Below are 18844 nucleotides of genomic sequence, written 5' to 3' on the forward strand. Positions count from 1 at the left end.
TAAGTGGAGTCCCTGGTTTTTAGCTCAGAGATATCAGGAACCACTTGGGGTTTTAACATTCTGCCTCTTGACAGCTTCTGTTTGACCATATCCTGTCTTCTTGTTTTTCCCAGCTCTGGAAGGCCCTCCAGTGTCCGTGCCTTGGCCCACTGGAGCACGGACAGTTCCTGTTCTAAGAAGCTTTTCTACAGGGCCCAGTCCACAAACGCCTCTGGTGAGTTAGCGCATTTTCTCCTTGTCTTTTCACCTGCAAGCCAGTCACGGCTGTCATGGGGTAGACTACCTCACCCCTTCTGCACCATGGCTGGAAGATGGTCAGTGTCTTGCAGCCCAGGCTCCTATTTTTGTGTTAGGATGGGTAGAGGATAAGCGGAGTTGTCCTCAATACTGGGGATACAAAGCCTGCCCCCTGGTCACCAGCTGATGTAACTTTGAGGGGACATAACAGGACCACAGCTTCAGATCCCCGGCTTTGCCTTTTCCTCTCTGCTGTTGAGCCCATGCTAGGCCCAGCCAGTATGGCTGAGTGTTGATGGTGAACGAGGGCAGTGCTATGAGTGTCTCTGCACCATGGACTGGGGGACCCCTTTTGTGCCTGGGGGCAGTGAACAATGGAGGGAATCCCATGATTTGTGTTTCTGCAGAGTCAAGACATGCCCTGAGCTCATTGTGTAGTCCACTGAGGAAGGTGGGAGTCCAAACCCCTTTGGACGAGTTTCTCAAACTTCTCTTTTTCAATTGAGAAGATATTTTAGACATTTTTTTCTGACTATGAACCCCAGTGAAATCTTAATCCTACAAAATGCTGTATATCTGGTCCTTGTGTGTCTTCTACATCTATATCTTTCAGTTAAAAACCCTAAGATCTCTTTGACCCTCTAGGCCCCCCATGGGAAGGCGTGTCCTGGGGATATAGATATGGCAGGCAAGAGCCCAGGGCCAGAGCCCTGCCCCGCTGGTCAGCACCAGCTTTGAGGGTGGGGGTGAGGGTGGACTCTCAGCCCTGCCTGGAATCCAGTCTGACCTTCTCATTCCCCTGTCCAGGCCTTCCACGCTGTTCTCTGCATGCTCTGAGCTGCGTCACCCCTCTCCCCTGGGGGAAGATGGGCGTTCTCCTGGCTTGGGGGTACTGGGGGGCTCCGTGGAGGAACAGGGCCAGCCCCAGCTGTCCTGGCTGAGTGGGCAGAACCAGGATTCCCCTCCCTCTCTCTCTCTCGCCGATGCCCGATGCTGTTCCCTTGTTGGGAACCACCTGGCTTTGAACCCTGGCCTGCAAACAGTAGCTGCTCATTCACTGTTCTTGCCTTGGGGAGCATTGGCCTCAGGCCAGCTGAGCTGTGTTGGTTCATGACCAGGGTGAGCATCTTTGAGCTTCAGCTCAAGGCCTTCTTACTTCTGTGTTTCTTTGTGAGAAAAGGACACGTGGCCAGTTGATTGGAGCTCTGGCCCATCACCATTTGGGGTCTGTGATTGTGGGCTGCCCTGTGGACATTTCTCTAGAAAGCCTTTGTCAGGGCCGGACCTTGAGTCTGTTCTTAGGGAACTTCTGTTGGTTCCCTGATGGTGGGGAGCACTTGAAGTCAGAGTATCCGCCCCTGCGATGGTGGTCATTGCCACACAAGGGGAAAGAAGAAGAAGAGTTTGTCGGGGCCCCTCAGGAAGGCTAGGAGTGGATCTGCAGTGACAGTTGGCCATCTCTAGGATATGGGGGTGGCTGTTCACTGAGAGACTAGCCCAAAACGAGCATCCCAGGGCCTCTTGGCTGGAGGAAGGATGGATGGAGGCCCTTATGCCATGGACGAAGAGGGCTTGCCATCACTGGGACACTGCCCTTCTGCGGGTCAGGCTGTGCTGGGTCCCGGACTGGAGGCAGAGCAGGGACAGAATTATCGGTCAGGCTCCTTCCCCCTCACCCCGGCCCCCCTCAGTTGCCCATCCTGCATCCTCCCATCCTGCAGTTCTGCCTCATTGGAAGCCACAAAGGGACCCTGCTCCTTAGTGGTCTTCCGATGGCGTGAGGGCACCTGACGCCCCCCATGCCTGGGCTGCTTGGGCTCAGCAGCATCTGCGTGGAGACATTTATCACCTCATAAATCTACATGGATTCTGGGCTTCAGACTTTTGTCCGTGATCACCTCCTGCCGCCGCGCAGAAAGAACGGGACATTACCCTTGAGTAGCAATTTACTTAGTAGCCAGGATGTCACGTAATTAGTGGCAGAGGGGTTCCACTTCAGAGTGACAATTAATTTACTTTCTATTGCGAATTCTCACAGCCAATTCAAGGCGTTAGTTTATGAATTCAAGGATTTGGTTTGCCTCAAGTGTTCTTTGTTATTGCCTCAAATTATCCTTCCTGCTTGTGGGTGTAATCAGACAACCCCTAGTGATTAATCAGATGGCAGAGAGAGGGTTTCTGATGCTCCAGGTGATCCGTCCTGGGTGGTGAAGCAAGACATCAGGCAAGAATTGCGAGCACGGGGCTGGGGCCAGAGCTCTGTTTTCTGCAGTGATGCTCAAGTGTTTGCTCCAAAACTGGGGGCCTGGGCGTGTGGTTCTGAGTCAGGACTCAGCAACCCCTGGCTCACATGCCAAATCTTGCCCATCATCTGCTTTTGTTAAAATGTTTTTTTTTTTTCCTATGGTGGTAAATTACACATAACATAAAATTGACCACTTAGCCGTGTTTAAATGCACAGCTCAGGGGCATTAAGTGGATTCACACTGTTGTGCAGCTGTCCCCATTATCTGTGTCCAGAACTTTCCATCTTTCCAAACAGAAACTCTGTCCCTATGAGACACGAGGCAGTGCCCCCCCCACCCCTTAGAGCCCCGGACCATCATCCATTCTCCATCTCCCTGGATCTGGTGATTCTAGGGACGCTGTGTGAGTGGAACCCTGCAGTATTTGTCCTTTTGTGACTGGCTTATTTCACTCAGCCTCATGTTCCCAAGTCTGTCTACGCCATGGCAGGTGTGAGCGTGTCCCTCCTTGATCAGGCTGAGTGACTGTCCAGTGTGTGGATGGCCCACATCTTGTCTACCCACTCATCTGTCCGTGGACACATGGGTTGCTTTCTTTCACCTTCTGGCTGCTGTGAATAATGCTACTCAGGGAACTGGTGCACAAATATCTGTTCAGGTCCCTGCTTTGCACCTGGAAGTGGACTGGCCGGGTCACAGGGTACTCTGCTTCACTTTAGAGGATCCGCCAACCTGCTTTCCAGGGCAGCTGTACCCTTGTACACCCTTGTACAGAAGCAATACACAAGGCTTCCAGTTTCTGCAAATCCTCTCCAGCATGTTTCTTGTCTTTTTACTAATAGTCATCGTAGCAGGTGTGAAGTGGTATGTCACTGTAGGTTATTTTATTTTATTATTTTATTTATTCATGAGAGACACAGAGAGAGAGGCAGAGACATAGGCAGAGGAAGAAGCAGGCTCCTCACAGGGAGCCTGATGTGAGACTCCATCCTTGACCCCAGGATCACGCCCTGAGCCAAAGGCAGATGCTCAACTGCTGAGCCACCCAGGTGTCCCTCACTGTGGTTTGATTTGCGTTTCCCTGATGACTTGTGATGCTGGGCATCTGTTTCTGGGCTTATTCTCCATCTGTATATCCTTGGAGAAATAGCCATTCAAGTCCTTTGCCCATTTTTGAATTGGGTTGTTTGATTTTTGTTATTAAGTTATAGGAAGTCTTTATGTATGATGGCTATTAATCCCTTGCCGGGTGTGTGATTTGCAAATCTTTTCTCACAGTCTCCAGGTTGCCTTTTGTAAATAAAGTTTTTGGGATTTTTTTTTTTTTAGATTTTTAAAAAATGTATTTATTCATTAGAGACACACGGAGAGAGGCAGAAACATACGTGGAGGGAGAAGCAGGCCCAATGTGGAACCTGATCCCAGGACCCTGGAATCACACCCTGAGCCAAAGGCAGACGTTCAACCACTGAGCCACCCGGGTGCTCCTGTAAATGAAGTTTTATTGTCACACAGCCACATCCATTCCCTTGAATGCTGTCTCGGGCTGCTTTCACCTTCCAGCAGCATCCTTGATGTGACAGACCAGGTGGTCTGCAGAGGTGAAAATACATCCTCTCTGGCTCTTTACAGAAACATTTGCCAGCCCTGTTCTAAATGATCTGAGCACATGAGTGCTGAGAACCTGCAGTGTGTCTCTGATGGCATCCTGTGACAAGCTCACTCTCCACAAATCCCAGGGGCATGGGTGCCCAGCATGGTGGCATCTGGTGGCCTCCTGGTCTGAAGCCCACAGGGGCTTGGTTAAGTTACATGGCTTTCTTTCATCTGTGGAGTGCTGACACTAGACTGGGGGGCTCCATCTTGCTGGGATGCTGGGCAGGGAGGCGTTTAGGCCCATGTCCACTGGTGCTGGAAGAACCAGGTTCATGATGCAGGGCTGGGTTGGTGGTAGGGCAGAGTTGGTTCAAGGCTTTCCTCCCTGTTAGCTGTTTGTCTTCTCTGTAACGTATCTCTGCTCACAGGGTCAATGGCTCTTCACATGACTCTTAGTCATCAAGCGGTCTTGGAGGTCAGGGAGCTCAGGAGCAGTGGTGCCTTGTGCTGGGCAGAGCAGCACTTCCTGAATAGGAGGCAGACCCTGCGGCCACCCACTCATCTCTGGGCACTGTGGATTCAATCCAGAAAATTTAGGAAATAGCTTTATTGAGATAGAATTCACCTACCATATGGTTCCCTTTTTAAAAAAGACTTTATTTATTTATTTATTATTTATTTATTTATTTATTTATTTATTATTTATTTATTTATCAGAGAGCAAGAACACAAGCAGAGCAGCAGGCAGAGGGAGAGGGAGAAGCAGGCTCCCCACTGAGCGGGGAGCCCAATGTGGAGACTCGATCCCAGGACCCTGAGATCATGAACTGAGCCGAAGGCAGATGCTCAAACACTGAGCCACCCAGGTGCCCCCAGTTCCTCTGTTCAAACAGAATACCATTCAGTTCTTTTTAGTGTATTTGTGGAGTTCTGCAGTCGTCACCAAAACCAACTTTAAAATGCGTTCATCACCCTGACCCCCCACCCCCCTTCCCTCTGCAGCCCATTGGCAGTCACCCCCCTCCCCTGTCCCTAGCAGCCAGCAGTCTGGAGAGAAGGAGGGAATATCCCTTCCGGACATTTCACCTACGTGCAGTTGCACACTGCGTGGCCTTCTGTGTCTTCACAGTCGTCCACGTTGTAGCAGGTATCATGGCTTTGTTTCTGTTTCTCGTTGATGGATGGACCTCACGTTCCGCATCTGCTCATCAGCTATTCTTGCTAAAAAGGCCATGATGCATCAGGCTGCTCGTACGGGCCTCACATGGATGTATGTTTTCATTTCTTCCGAGGCCATACCTAGGAAAGCTTTGCCGCGTCACGAGGCAGCTCTGGGTTTAACCTTTCAAGAAGCCTCCAGACCGTTCTCCCAAGTGGGAAAACCCTTTCGCCTTCTAGGCACCATCATGCGAGGGCTCCTCTTTCTCCCCATCCCTGCCAGCGCCTGTTACTGGCTGCCTCTGGTGGGTCCCTGCTGGCCTGCTGGGGGCATGGTGGTGTCTCCCGGTGGTTTCGCAGCGTGCATTTTGATCATAAGCCACGTGTCCCCGGTGGCCTTGGCCTGGGTGGGGCAGTCTCCCTCTGGGTCTGTAAGCACCCCTCCACCCTGGAGATGCCAAAACAGAAGATACAGAAAATGAAAAACATGTTGCCAGAAAGGGAAGATCACACCTGCTTAAGATGAGCAGAGGGCTCCCTAAGTGCCCCTGCTAGCCCTTTACCCCCATTGGTGGCCTGTCGTGGGGATGTCCAGACAGGATTCTGAGACTCTCCCATTTCAGAAACGCTGTTTGGGTCTGATGCCCCAAATGGCCCACATGATGATCAAGTACTCCACGGCAAAGAGCCAGCGCTTTCCTTTGTTCGCGTAGTGTAGACATCTCGGCTTAACAGGCAGGTGGCCCCCCTCCTTGGTCCCTAGATCCTGCCTTGGGGATTAACCTGATGGATGAGTGACGTGTATCTGCAAACCTAAGGATGTTCAACTTGTCGCAATTTAAGAGAGTGAAAAATTGGAACAAACTATGATTTCCAGAAAAGAGGAATATGGGGACTAAGGGAATCTTGGTGTCGTAATGGAACAAAACTGAAACGTCATTAGAAATGAACAGTTGGGGCAGCCCGGGTGGCTCAGCAGTTTAGTGCAGCATTCGGCCCGGGGTGTGATCCTGGAGACCCGGGATCGAGTCCCACGTCGGGCTCCCTGCGTAGAGCCTGCTTCTCCCTCTTCCTGGGTCTCTGCCTCTCTCTCTCTCTCTCATGAATAAATAAAATCTCAAAAAAAATTAAAAAAAGAAATGAACAGTTGTGCAGACCACCTGGCAGCTCTGGCGGCAGGTGATGACCAGCAAGGACAGGTGATGACCAGCAAGCACTTGGAACAGAAGCTGTAGTGTGTGTGTGGGGGGGGATTCACCCGAGCGAGCAGGAGGGAGCGGGGCCAGGCAGCCTTTGATGAGTGAGTGAGAGCAGGGGAGGCCCCTTCACTATTCCTCCTGCCCCCCTCCCCCCTGCCCACAACCAGGCCTTCCTTGGCTGGCACTTGCAGGGGACCCCAGAAGCCCTGGTGCTGGGTAGACCCAGAGGTTCGGTGCAGAGACCAGGGGGGCCTGTGTTCCTATCCACAGTGAGGGGAGCCCCAGGGCCACCTTTGGGACACCCCTCCACGGTAGAACTCTTAAGGGCCAGCTTTTCTCCTTTTCCTTCTGCTCCTATTATGAGTTTCCAGAGATTTGCAGCTGGGGGGCCCTTGGGCTTGGAGCGGGGCCATGGGGGATGCTGACTGGGAGGCCAGCCTAGTGCCACCCCAGGGGGCACTGGGGAGGAATTGGCTGTGCACTGTGAGGTTGTGGGGCTGTGTGCACACATGGCAGCTCCATCTACAAGGCAGGGGCGATGCTGTGCCTGGGCTGCTGGCAGAGGGGTTTCCGCCAGTCCCTCTGCATCTGAGCCCCAGAGAGCAGGCCAGCTTGCCGTGGGCGGGGAGCCTGGCTCTGCTGGGGGCAGTGACGGGATGGATGTCTGCTGTGTCATCATGCACTTTGCACAGTGAAGGAAAGCACGCCAGCTTGTCGCCTCTCCATCCCAGAGCCTCGGGGTCTGTGGTCCTTAGATAAACGGGGAGGGGAGTGTGACTGTCCCCTCCCTAGATTCATGTCCCCTCTGGGCTTGTGTAAAGGAGGTGACCCTCAGTTACTGTGGTTCCCCCAGAGCCCAGGAACCACCAGAAGAAGCCAGAGGTGACCGTGTGGGGGGGTCGAAAGTGCCTCCCAGACCTATCAGGTCCCAGCCCCAGGGACCTGGGCTATGACTTTATCCAGTGAAGTTTTTGCAGGTGTGATTAAGTTCAGGCTGTGTGAGATTACCCCGGATTGTCTCATTGGGCCGCTAATGAAACCATCACAGGAGGGAGGCATAGAGGAGAGGAGGAGCCCTGTGGTGCAGAAGGCAGAGATGGAGGGACGCCTGGCCCCCCAGGAGCTGCAGGAGATGAGATGGGAAGGGCCCTCCCGTTGAGCCTGTGGAGGGAGTGGGCTGAGGACACAGGGCCCAGCAGGTGCAAGCTGCTCCCCACACCGTGGCCCGGGCACCACCGAGGGCAGTGAGCGTCTCTGTCCTCTCAGCACCGCCTGCCCCGGACGTGCTGGCTCCTGTCTCCATGCCAGGGCCGGATCCCTCCCCCCGAAATGCCCCAGAGCATTCCATGCATTTGAAGATTCCTTCCACAGACATGAGGCACGCCAGCGCTGCCGCCTCTGGAGCAAGATGCTCCTCACCGCTGCCTCCTCCTGCCTTCTGTGTTCCTGCCACAGCTGCTCTCCCGTTGTCTGCCTCGGCTCAGCCGCCCCGGCTCTGCACTCCTGGACCCTCACGTGTGAGCCCAGTGGGGCACGTCGTAGCCCCCTCCCTGTCCTGACACGGCGATGGGTGGTTCTCACTACAGCAGGCGGCGAGGGGGCAGGAGGCGGTGGGACACTCATGAGGGTGTCCTCGGGTGCGTCCCACGTCCCCGATGGTTCCGTCCCCGACCCTGGGCTTTGCCCCTGCTCTCTCCACACCCCCGCCGTGTTCCCACGTCCCATGATGTGGGGGATCTCCCGTCCCACCCCACATTGTGAAGCACCGTGGCTGCCGCGCTCCCTGGGCCTGTGTGGGTCACAGCTGCAGCCCAGGGCATCGAGGCTGTCGTGGGAACAAGGCCACCATCCCCTGGCTTTCCCTCCGGGACCTCCCCTCGCCCCCTCCCGCTGGTTCAGACTTGGTTACCAGTGAGGCCTGGGGAGGGAAAGAAACCTCTCCAGCCCCGTCGGAGTGGGGACCCCGGGGACCCAGGGAGCAGGGGCTGGTGTCTCCATCAGGGAGGCTGCCTGCTTCCACAGTTGGCTGGGTCATTCTGGAGATTGGGGAAGCCCCGTGAGGACTGGGTTTACGAGGTCCGGGGACAGGGCTGGCGTCCACCGTGCTCCTCGTGTGGCTCCCCCTGGTCATCCCAGCCAAGGACCCACCGCGTCGCCATCTCCCAACAGTACCGGCCTGTCCGTGCCCAGTCGGCGTGTCTGCCGTGTTCTCCGCGGCCCCTGCAGACGGCCCCCAGGCCGCGCACCTGCTCCTCCCCAGGGACGGAGACGACGGGAGGAAGAACTAGATCAGTTTCTCCAGAAAGGCGTTCTTCGTCCCAGGAGATGGGCTGTGTCATTTCACTCTGACCGCAGACCTGACCTGAGGACCAAGAATTCTTGGAGATTCTAAGACTGTGCCCACAAGAAATCCATTTCAGGGTGCTTGGTGGGCTCAGTCAGTGAAGCATCTGCCTTCAGCTCAGGTCATGATCTCGGGGTCCTGGGATCAAGTCTGGCGTCAGGCTCCCTGCTCAGTGTGGAGTCTGCTTCTCCCTCTCCGTTCACTCCTCCCCTTGCCCGTGTGCACATTCTCTCTCTCTCTCTCAAATAAATAAATAAAATCTTTAAAAAAAAATCTATCTCAGTAGGGATCTGTCTTCTTAGCCTGCTTCCCACACGATCCTGCTGTGGGCCATGCTGGTAGAACCCCACTTTAACCCTTACAGGGTTAAAAGACCTTAAGACCAACCACTGGGACAAGGAGCATTTTTATAGTTACCTGTGGTACCTATCCCTGAGCTTCCTGGAAGCCAGGGTGAAAAGGGAAAGTTGAGATACCAGAAGTCAGTTGTCTGCTATTACTTCATCCAGAGAGCAGACTTTCTTTGGCATTCCAGCCTAAGGAATGTTTTTCATGTGACATGGTGTTTTCAGTTGGGGTTTTGAAGAAAAACAAAACCAAAAAGAACCAATATGGTTTTCAAGTATTGTCTGGCCTCAGTGAAAGCTGAGGATGTAACAGAAGCAGCTTTGAGGTGGACACGAGCAGTGATGGCTCAGGTGTGTTGGCTCCTTAACATTTTGGAGGGATTCAGAACCGGGGGCAGAGGGACCGTTGGGCAAGCACAAAGCTTTCCTCAACAGTGGGTTGAAGAAGAGGGAGAATCGATTTGAGCACCTCCTGTGTGACTCCGTTTCTGTGAAATGTCCCAGCTGGCAGGTGTCTGGGACAGGAGTGCCAGGGGTCCTGGAGAGGCCACCCGGCCTGTGTTGTCTGGGAGCTTTTACTGCGAGCCAGGGGTAGGGAAGCTTCTAGGGCTGCAGTGACCCTGGGGGAGCGGGGCAGGGGGCGGCCTGCCAGCAGACTCCCAGGGTCATATGACCCAGGCTCCCCCGGGCAGGGGAGGAAAGAGCAGCCGGCCGCCGTCTCTGCTGCCAGAGATGTGGCTGCTGCCTCAGAGAGCTTCTCTGGAGCTGGGAGGGTCCGGGTGCGCACGTGGAATGTGGTTCCTCTGGAAGGAAGTGGGGGGGTCAGTAACTGGGTGCAGTTATGACCTGGTCTCCTGTGTGAGGCTGATTTCCTGAGCTCGGAGATGCAGCCTGCCGGTGAGGAGGAAGTCAGGTGAGGCTGCAAGTAAATGAAGTAATATTCCTGTGAATATGAATGTATGAGTGTCTTTCAGACGAGAAGAGCCGTGCAGCCAAACCCGGGATTTTTTCCCCGGGGGGTGACACTGGGTGTTAAGCAAGGATTATCAAGGGCGGATTTACAGAATGGCCTGGGACACCCTTAGGCCCGGGGCCTTGGAAGTTACCCAAGCCAGCTGGTGTTCACATTTGGGGATCGTAGACTCACCCGAGGATCTGCGGAGTCTTTGTGAGAAGGTGTCTAAACAGGCGCCCGTGATCAGCGACGGTGTTTGGCGGGTTACTGCCCACCCGTGGGCTCTGATGCCGGGATGGGGGTGCCCCCAGTGTGTCTCCCTGAGCAGCTGGAGGCTGCGGCTCTGTGGGGGGACCCCAAGTAAGAACCTCGCATCCAGAGCATTTGCTGCCCAAGAGCCCCAGGGACACACCCAGGCGGGTGAGTGGATGCTGGGCTGGAACTGGTGACTGTCCTGCCATGGAAAGAGGGAGCTGCTGTGACTTCATAGCTCCCAGGGAGAGTTTGGGAATTCCAGGAATTGTGCGTCCTAGGGTTGAGGCACTGGGTGTGTGTGTACCCCCAAACACGCTCTCCCCTGAGGGGGCCCCGTGACCTGGTAAAGGCCGGGCATACAGGAGGGGCCACGTGACGTGGGAGGCCTGACATATGCCACGCTTTGGGTGTCCGAGCCTGAGCACCCTCTCCAGGGTCATTGCAGAGCAAATCGGCGTCTGGGTCAGCCGCGCACACAGCTCGGGGCACCTGTGCCTCCTGTTGGGTATGTCAGCCATGTGTCCTGATTGGCCTGGCTGGAGGCCCCCCTGCACTGCCCTGTGGCTTCTGGGTGAGAACATCCTTTGGCAGCACCCCCACGCCCCACCCCACGCCCCACAGCTCCATGTACTTTACCCCCGCCTGTGGGGACCACCCTCGTGCCCCGGGGATGGGCTTGGCGTCCGGGCTCCACCCCGTGGCCAGGGCTCCTAAGCAGCGTCCCCCCAGCACTGGGTGACGTGCAGACGCTCGGCCCCCGACGGCAAGTCTTACATGAAGCTTGGAGGTTTCAATTCGAAGGCCAGGCCGCGTTGTGTGTTGTCCTCCCCGCCGACAGTGGCCGAGTGCCCTCCGGTTAGGGATGGTGCCGATGGTACATCTCGCTTCCTAAAATCTCTCTCCCTGGGGACATAAAACGTCTGGCATCCCGAATGCATGATGAGCTTTCTTTTCCATAATCTCTGGCCCGGGATATGCCAAGATGTAGTAGGCTCTTGTCTGGACTGTAGGGGGTGTGCACGTGTGCCCCCCGGGCTCTGGCTCTTCCACATCATCACGTCTGGGGTTCCTGCTGGCGTCTTACGAGCCCCCCACCAGACACCCTCGGCCCCTCTGCTGTGTTGGTCGCGCTGTCCCCAGAGCTCCTTCACGGCGGGCTGTGTGCTGCCGGCTGCGATGCCCGAGGCACCTGCCCAGGACTCTGCAGGGGGGAGGTGGGGGCATGCATGGGCAGGCCCTGCCTGGCAGCTGGACGTGCCCTGGGATTTGGAAAGCAGCCCTGGGGTAGGCTTTACAGGGGATTGGAGGGGTCCCCCTCCTGTCCTTGCACTTGAGCCTCTCCCGGGCCATCTCCACGTCCTCTCTGCTCTCACCTCTTCTGGGGGCTCCCTCCTTCCCTGACGGCTATTTCCCGCTTCCCGGCATGTCTCACTGCCCCCCAGCGACAGCCGCTTCAAGCCCTGGTCCGTCCAGGGCTCTGGCTCCCAGAGAGGTGCCACCTTGAGGATTAGCCAGAGCTGTTTGGGTTTGGGAGCCAGGGATGAGCAGCACCTGGCTTGGGAGGAATCAGGCCCATGGGGTCTGGGGCAGCTGGTCCGGGCCGCTGGGATGGTCCTTTTCTGCAGTGTTCAGTTTGGTGGAATCCATACTGTCCTGCTTTTGCTTCCTCCCTCCTTCCTCCCTGTGGTGTTGTTGTTGTTGTTTTGTAATCATTACAAACTTACCATGCGCCTAGGTAGTGAGCTGGTCCCCAGGAAGCGCAGGGAGGGGAGTGTGGAGTGTCCCTGTGGTTCCACACCTGGGCCCAGGAAAGTAATGCAGTTTGCCTGTTGGTCATAAGCCCGGCCAGGGATGAGAGGATCAGCTGCGGGCTCCCACCTTCTCTGAATATTTCTGCTCCTTCCCCCTTTTCTGTTTATTTCTCCCACCTGAGTGGCCATTCCACCCACGTGCACGTCCGTTCGCCTTCCATGCGAATCCTCCCTGGGTGTTTGTAGAGAAGGCAGTTAGCTAACAAGCGCGCTGAATGCTCCTGGAATGGATTCAGTCATGTTTAATTAGACACACAGGAGAACCCAGCCAGCACCATGTGGAGATGTGGTTCAGGTCCATCAGGTGTTTCTTCTGAGTGCACCTGTCTGCAGCCGTGTCTTTTTTTTTTTTTTCAAGATTTTTGTTTATTCATGAGAGACACAGAGAGAGAGGCAGAGACACAGGCAGAGGGAGAAGCAGGCTCCATCCTAGGACCCCGGGATCACGCCCTGAGCCGAAGGCAGATGCTCAACCACTGAGCTACTCAGGTGTGCCTGCAGCGATGTCTTTCAAACAGGATCGGAATTATAGGGACATAGGAGAATCTGAATGCACCAGCGGGGTTTAAGGAAAGCACAGAAGACTGCACAGGCAGGTCCCTCCGCACCTCCCACCTCTGCAGGAGTGGCCCACGCTGGTTTGGAGAGCCCATCGGTTCCTTGCCCCTCTTGTGTTTGTGGAGCTCGTACATGAGGAGACACGGAGAGTCCTAAATGGGCCGGCTCGGGGCACGAGGACAGAAGTCAGATGTGGGTCCCCCAGGATGGGGCTTGGGGCTGGTGAGACCCTCGTGCTGGCGGGAGCTGCTCCCCAGCCTGCCGGCCAGCTGAGGGATGGCCGTCCCTCGTCCAAAATTCCAGGCATACGTAGGGGTGACCCAGTGGGTTGGGGGGGCAGCATTGGCAGACCTGCCCCTTTCTGGACCTTTCCTCCTGCTGGAATGCAGACATCATCCAAAGGTTTCCCACTGCTGTTTCAGGAACCCGTGGACATCTGACAGGTGTCAGATGGGTTCTCCTTAAATTTAATCCCAGCAAGCAGGTATGAGAGGACCTGGTGGGAGAATTCTGTCCTAGAGGTGCAGGCCAGGCCCTCCCCAGTGGGATGGTCACCCCAGGGCCAGGGCACTGTGAGGACGCTGTGGCCGAGCTCTCCTTCTCGCCTCCCACAGGTCCATGCCACCTTTGCTGGGTCCCAGGATGGAGTAAAAAGGCTGGAAGTCAGAGACTCTGGGAGGAATGTGAGCCATGGCTGGGGCCATGACGAGGGCCAAGTCCAGGGAGGGCTGGTTTGTCCCCAGTGGGGGCCAGGGAGGCTAACCTGGAGACGCCTGGGTCAGCATCCTCTGACAGGCTGTGATTGTGGAATCCAGACGGCCCACGGCTGGGGTCCCAGCCAGGGTCTGGAAGATGAGGTGAGAGCCTGTAGGATGGGCTGCACCAGTGAGAGGCCAGGACCTGGGATGCTTCCACCTGCACCTGGCACAGCCTCCGGGTTCCCGGTGGGCATGTGGCCTCCTGGAGCAGGATTGCCAAGAGCCCTGGGGACACTGGGCCTTCCTTTCTCTGGCATCTTCCTTTTGCACCTCACTGGGCCTCCCTTCATGGGAAAGGGAGCAGAGTGGGGTGCAGACATGAGGCTGGCTGTCTCCTGTGCCCTTAGCTCTGTGCTCAGAGGGACGGGGTCTCATGCCCCCAGCCCGGGGTCCAGGCGATCATCCTCTACCTGGCATCCCCGTCAGCATCCCGTGGATGGGCCAGTGGGGAGGTGGTGTTTCTAGGGCATCTGCCTCCAGCCCCCTTCCCAGGACCCTGGGCTGCATGGCTCTGTAGGTGGTAACGTGAAGCACACCCTCGGCCTCTCCTCTATAAGTCTGATCCTGGCTTAAGTGGGAGCCATCTCGAAAGGAGATCATGGCCCAGGGGAGGCCTCGGGAGTCCTGCTGTCTCCCAGCAGTGCAGGGGCGGCTGGCCCAGGATGGATGCGGGGCGTCTGTGCGAAGTACCCCGGCCTCTGCTGTCCTGCTGCAGCTGCTTCTGCCGTGGGGAGGAGAGACCTCTGTGCCTCGCCACCTGGGAATTTGTGGGGACTCAGGTCTCTCCCTGCACAGCCTCGCCTCGCAGCTGTCTGGGCTGCCCAGGTGGGACACGCACCGGATCCTGTTACCTGCCTGCGGGATTCCTCCTGCAGGAGCGGCCTCTGTTCCAGGAGAAGTTGCTTGCGCTTGGCCCTGGTCCTCTGGTCACCCTGGTAGCAGATGTCCCTGGGATCAGCTCCGTGCTGTTTGTTTGGACTTAACATTTTTGACAGCTTATCAAAAGCAACTTGTATTCTTATAAATTAATCCAGCCCTTAGTTTCGTCACTCTTGCCATGAAGTCTGCTCCTCAGATTACGTTACAGCCGCGGACAGGACAGTTGCGTTCAGGGTCCCCAAGATTGCCCTTGGGATCGTCGAGTCTCTAGAAGGTGCCATGGAACTCAGTGACGGTTCACACAGCAGAAGAATCTAGATTCAAATTGGCAGAGGTGCACGGCCGTCCAGGAGAGACCAGGCGCCAGCGTCCAGCTGTCCGGGTAGGGTCTAATGGACGGTATATGATTTTTCTAGCAGCCAGGTGTGACAAGGCGTGTGAACTGTTGCCACCTGGGGAGGCTCACTGGAGCCTCAAGCCCAGGATTTTATTGGGGGGTGGTCACCCAGGCAGAGCTGACCTCGGCGTCCAGCCCCTCCAGAGGTTACACTGACGTCACGTGGGCTGAGACCCCCCAACCACAAATCACACTGTTGGCATAAGCGATGTGATGTGGCCCAAGGCCTCGCGTGAGCAAAGACGCTGTATGGGCAGATCATTCCCAGGAGCCAGGCAGGGGCTTGGCTGTCATTGGGATGGGCCGGGTTTGGTCAGCTCAGGCCAGCCGAGTTAGCCCGCCACTGCTCCCCAGCCTGCAAGGGCCCGAGTGCCTCGTCCACGCCATGCGGGACCACATCCTGGTGCTACCACGTATCAACTCCTCAGTTTAGGTGGTTTGTATTTCTCTTTGAGGCTCTCTTTCCTCGTTGGTGACGCAGGGCTGGCCTCGGTCCCTGCCTGGCAGGGTCTTGGGAGGTTGGCTTGTTAGCAGGCGCCGAGCTCTGACTCCTGGAGGTTTGCTGTCTCGTCGCCGTTCCCCGCAGACAGTTGGGTTTGCCTTCATGGACACTCTGCCCACGCACACCTGCTGCCCCGTTACCCTCATTATCTGGAGTCACCAGTGTGGGAGGAAGGGTCCCTGGTGTGTCCGCCTGGTGCTGGTGGGAATGGGAGTCCTGTTTCCTCTGTCCTCACCCTAATCCCTTCCCAAGGTTTTTCTTGAAGAGCAGATGTGGCCTCCTCCTCGTCCCAGCACGGAGCCCAGGGAGGGCTTTGGCCCGCAGACTCGGGCGCTGAGTGGGGAGTCCCTAAGGGAGAGCCCAGGGGCTAGTCCTCTTTGGATTTAGTTTCTTATTTTGGAACGCACACACCACCTCCTTGAGGGTCTCCTACCAGCTCGTGCCGTGGGGGCCCAGGCTCCCCTCATGACCTGCTCAATCCAGGGGCTGGTGGGTCCAGGAGGCCCTGGCCATGTCCCGGTCCCCATGGAGACCTGAAAGAATCACTCAGCGGGATGGGAAGGAGCCCCATCGGAGCTCTTGGGGTGACAAGTACCAGCCCTGAACACTCCACGGAGCAGATGTCGCAAAGTACAAAGGATTCCTTCCAAGGAGTCAGGGAGGACTGATTGTATCTTGAGGAGAGGTCCAGACACATGAGCACCATGCAGGGCCTGGGTGGGGTCTGGGTGGGGTCTGGGTGGGGGCATGACCAGCCCTCCCTTTCTGTTGTTACTTAAACCCAGGAGCTGGGCTCTTTGTTGGCCTTTTTCCTGCAGAGACACGTTGCCGCCACTCTCCTGCGTCCCCACCGTCCGCTTAGACAGAGGTCCCTGGAACAGAGAGTGATCTGCGCCTCCTCAGTCTGTGATTTCTCCACTGACAGCCTGCGACGGCCAGGAGGCAGTTGGCAAGAGCCAGGGTGATTTGGATGAGGGACAAAGCATTTGGTCTGGGGCCATGGAGACCATTTAGTACAAAACGTCTGATGTGGCCGTTGGCCGTTTAAAAGCAAAGTGATTAATAACTCACTGATCCCATCCTCTGCAAGCAAGATGTTCCCCGAGCCCCGCAGGAGGGGGGCAGTGATGTCACATACCATGTTCACGGGCCCAGGGACCCGCGCCAGGCCCGACTGATTCCAGAGGCCGCCCCCACCCTGGGCCGCTGCTTGCTGCTCCCGTAGCCGTGGTCAGGCAACCAGATAAACCAGTGCTTGTATAAATAATCCTAATTGTGGGCCTGTCCTATAACTCAGGGCTCCTACTCCCTTCCTAGAAGTCCCACTGAAATGTGGCGTTGGCAGAAGGCACTCGGCAGCTTCCAGAAGGTTCCTCAGTCCAGGGTGGCTGGAAAGAGTTTTGAGTTGCAGCCCCAGCCCACCCCCAAATTCATTTCTACCCGTCAGGCGATAACTCTTTCCTTTGGACTCCAGGGCTTTTCCCCAGGCTGTTTCTTATCTGCAGAACAGGGGTGGTCACTGGGCTTTCAGTAAAGCTGTGAGGTGTGCGTGCTTGGAGCATGGGGTGGGGGGGACACACGCCGCTCCTTCCGGGACCATGACTTCGTGCACGTGGTGCTTCCTTCTGCGTGGTCTCAGCGTGCCATGGTCTCGTGGGTGTCCTGCGGCTGGTGCTGGAAAGGGAGGTGTGGGGAAGAGTAATAACACCTGCGAGTCTACAGGCTGTCCTCGCGAAGATCTGGGAACTGACTTTAATCTTGATAGAAATGCTTAAGGACCATTTGTTTTCTTCAAAGCTGTTAGGGTCGTGCCTTTCTGTGGGGTGGCTCTCGGCAGGGATCTTGGTCTTGCCCACTGATGACGTGTCCTCAGGGCCTGTAATGGGCCTGTCCACCTCTTAGATGCTCAGCACATATTTGTTAAGAGAGGGGCGATCGAAACATTGAGCACAGATTCACCTCTATATCTGAAAGAAAGATCTAAAAAAATAAAAAATAGAGTAGTTGAGCCACAATGCCCCTGGGTGGTCTGGCGGAGGGTGGGTGCGTGTGAGCACAGGGTGGGCGTCCTGAGTAAAGCACATGTGACAGCGGATGAGGGACAACCACTGTCCATGGCGACGCGGGTGGCTAATGCCTGTCTGGCCTGGGGAAGGCAGTCAGTCTGGCAGCTCCTCAGGGCTCAGTGTGGAGCCACCACAGGACCCGGCAGGCCCACTCCTAGGCCTGCACCCACGAGAAGGAAAGCAGGTTCACATAGGTACATCAGGAAGAATTGAGTACACATGTATGTGAATGCTCATGGCATTATTCACAATAGCCCCAAAGTGGAAATAACCCAAATGGGCATCAAGAGGTGAGTGGATTGGGGCGCCTGGGTGGCTCAGTTGGTGGAGGGTTCGATGCTTGATTTCAGTTCAGGTCATGATCTCAGGGTTGTGTGATCGAGCCCCGCATTGGGATCTGCACTCAGCAGGGAATCTGATTCTCCCTCTCCCTCTACCCCTCCCCTCCTCAAATACAGAAATAAGTCTTTTAAAAAAAAAGATTAATGGATGGACAGATGTGGTCCATCCATCCGAAGAAGTATCATCCACACATTAGAAGGGATAAAGTACTGTCACCTGCTACAACGTGAGTGAATCTCAGAAACAGAGGCCAAGTGAGAGAAGCCAGACGCAGAAGGTCACACGTGGCATGAAACGAAGTGCACACTTTACGTGGGGTGCACAGCATAGGCGGCCCATACGGACAACAGCCAGTGGGCGCCATGGGGTGGAGGGGTTGGGGGAGGAGGCAGGAATGGGCAGTGACTGCTGGGGTTTCCCTTTGAGGGGATGTAGTGGTCTGCGGTTAGGAGGTGCTGGTGGCTGCACAGCACAGCTAGAAACCACTGAGCTATACATTTGAAAAACCCACAAACATCAAATGCCACTGCACACCCATGAGAATGGCCAACATCCGGGTCACCGAGGTGCAGTGCTGGGCGGCAGCAGGACGTCTGGCTCCCTGTGGCCAGGCGCGCAGGACGAGGCAGCCTTCCTGGAGGATCCCACGGCCACACCCCATGGTATTTGCCCACAGGAATTGAGAACCTATGTCCACATGAAAACCCGCACACGGAGGTTTATAGCAGCTTTCTTCACAGTTGGCAAAACTTGGTGGCTGCCGGGATGTCCTTCGGCAGGTGGATGGATAAACAAGCTGTGGGACACGCAGATAATGGGATGGCGTTCCGCACTAAAACAGAATGAGCTGTGAAGCCTTGAAAAGTCACAAAGGGAACGTGGGTGAGTTCTACTGAGTGAGAGATGCCAGTCTGGAAAGGCCACGCGCTCTGTGATGTTCTGGAAAAGGCAACGTCAGTGACTGCCAGGGTTTGGAGGTGGGGAGGGATAGACAGGAGGAGCACGGAGGGTTTTAGGGCAGGGACCCCCGCTCCGCGTGATGACAGGACAGACAGCACCGAGAGTGACCCCTGCTGTCACCTGTGACCCTGGGTGACCACAACGCGTCATGTAGGCTCATTAGTTGTAAACAGATATCCCCTTCTGGTGGGGGTGCTGATAGTGGGGAGGCCGTGCCTATGGGGGGCAGGGGCA

The 18844-nt window shown here is 56.1% G+C and overlaps 1 protein-coding gene across 2 annotated transcripts in view; it reads left to right on the top strand.

Annotated features, from left to right (window-relative positions):
• SHANK2 (SH3 and multiple ankyrin repeat domains 2) overlaps positions 1–18844 on the top strand; it is a 509904-nt gene that overhangs the window by 28177 nt on the left and 462883 nt on the right. For both annotated transcript variants that reach the window (XM_038563628.1, XM_038563629.1), the window contains exon 2: positions 114–214. The gene's annotated coding sequence lies outside the window, so the exon portion shown is untranslated. The remainder of the gene's footprint in view (positions 1–113; positions 215–18844) is intronic.

This window comes from Canis lupus, chromosome 18, assembly GCF_011100685.1.
Source record: "Canis lupus familiaris isolate Mischka breed German Shepherd chromosome 18, alternate assembly UU_Cfam_GSD_1.0, whole genome shotgun sequence".
Classification (NCBI taxonomy): Eukaryota; Metazoa; Chordata; class Mammalia; order Carnivora; family Canidae; genus Canis; species Canis lupus.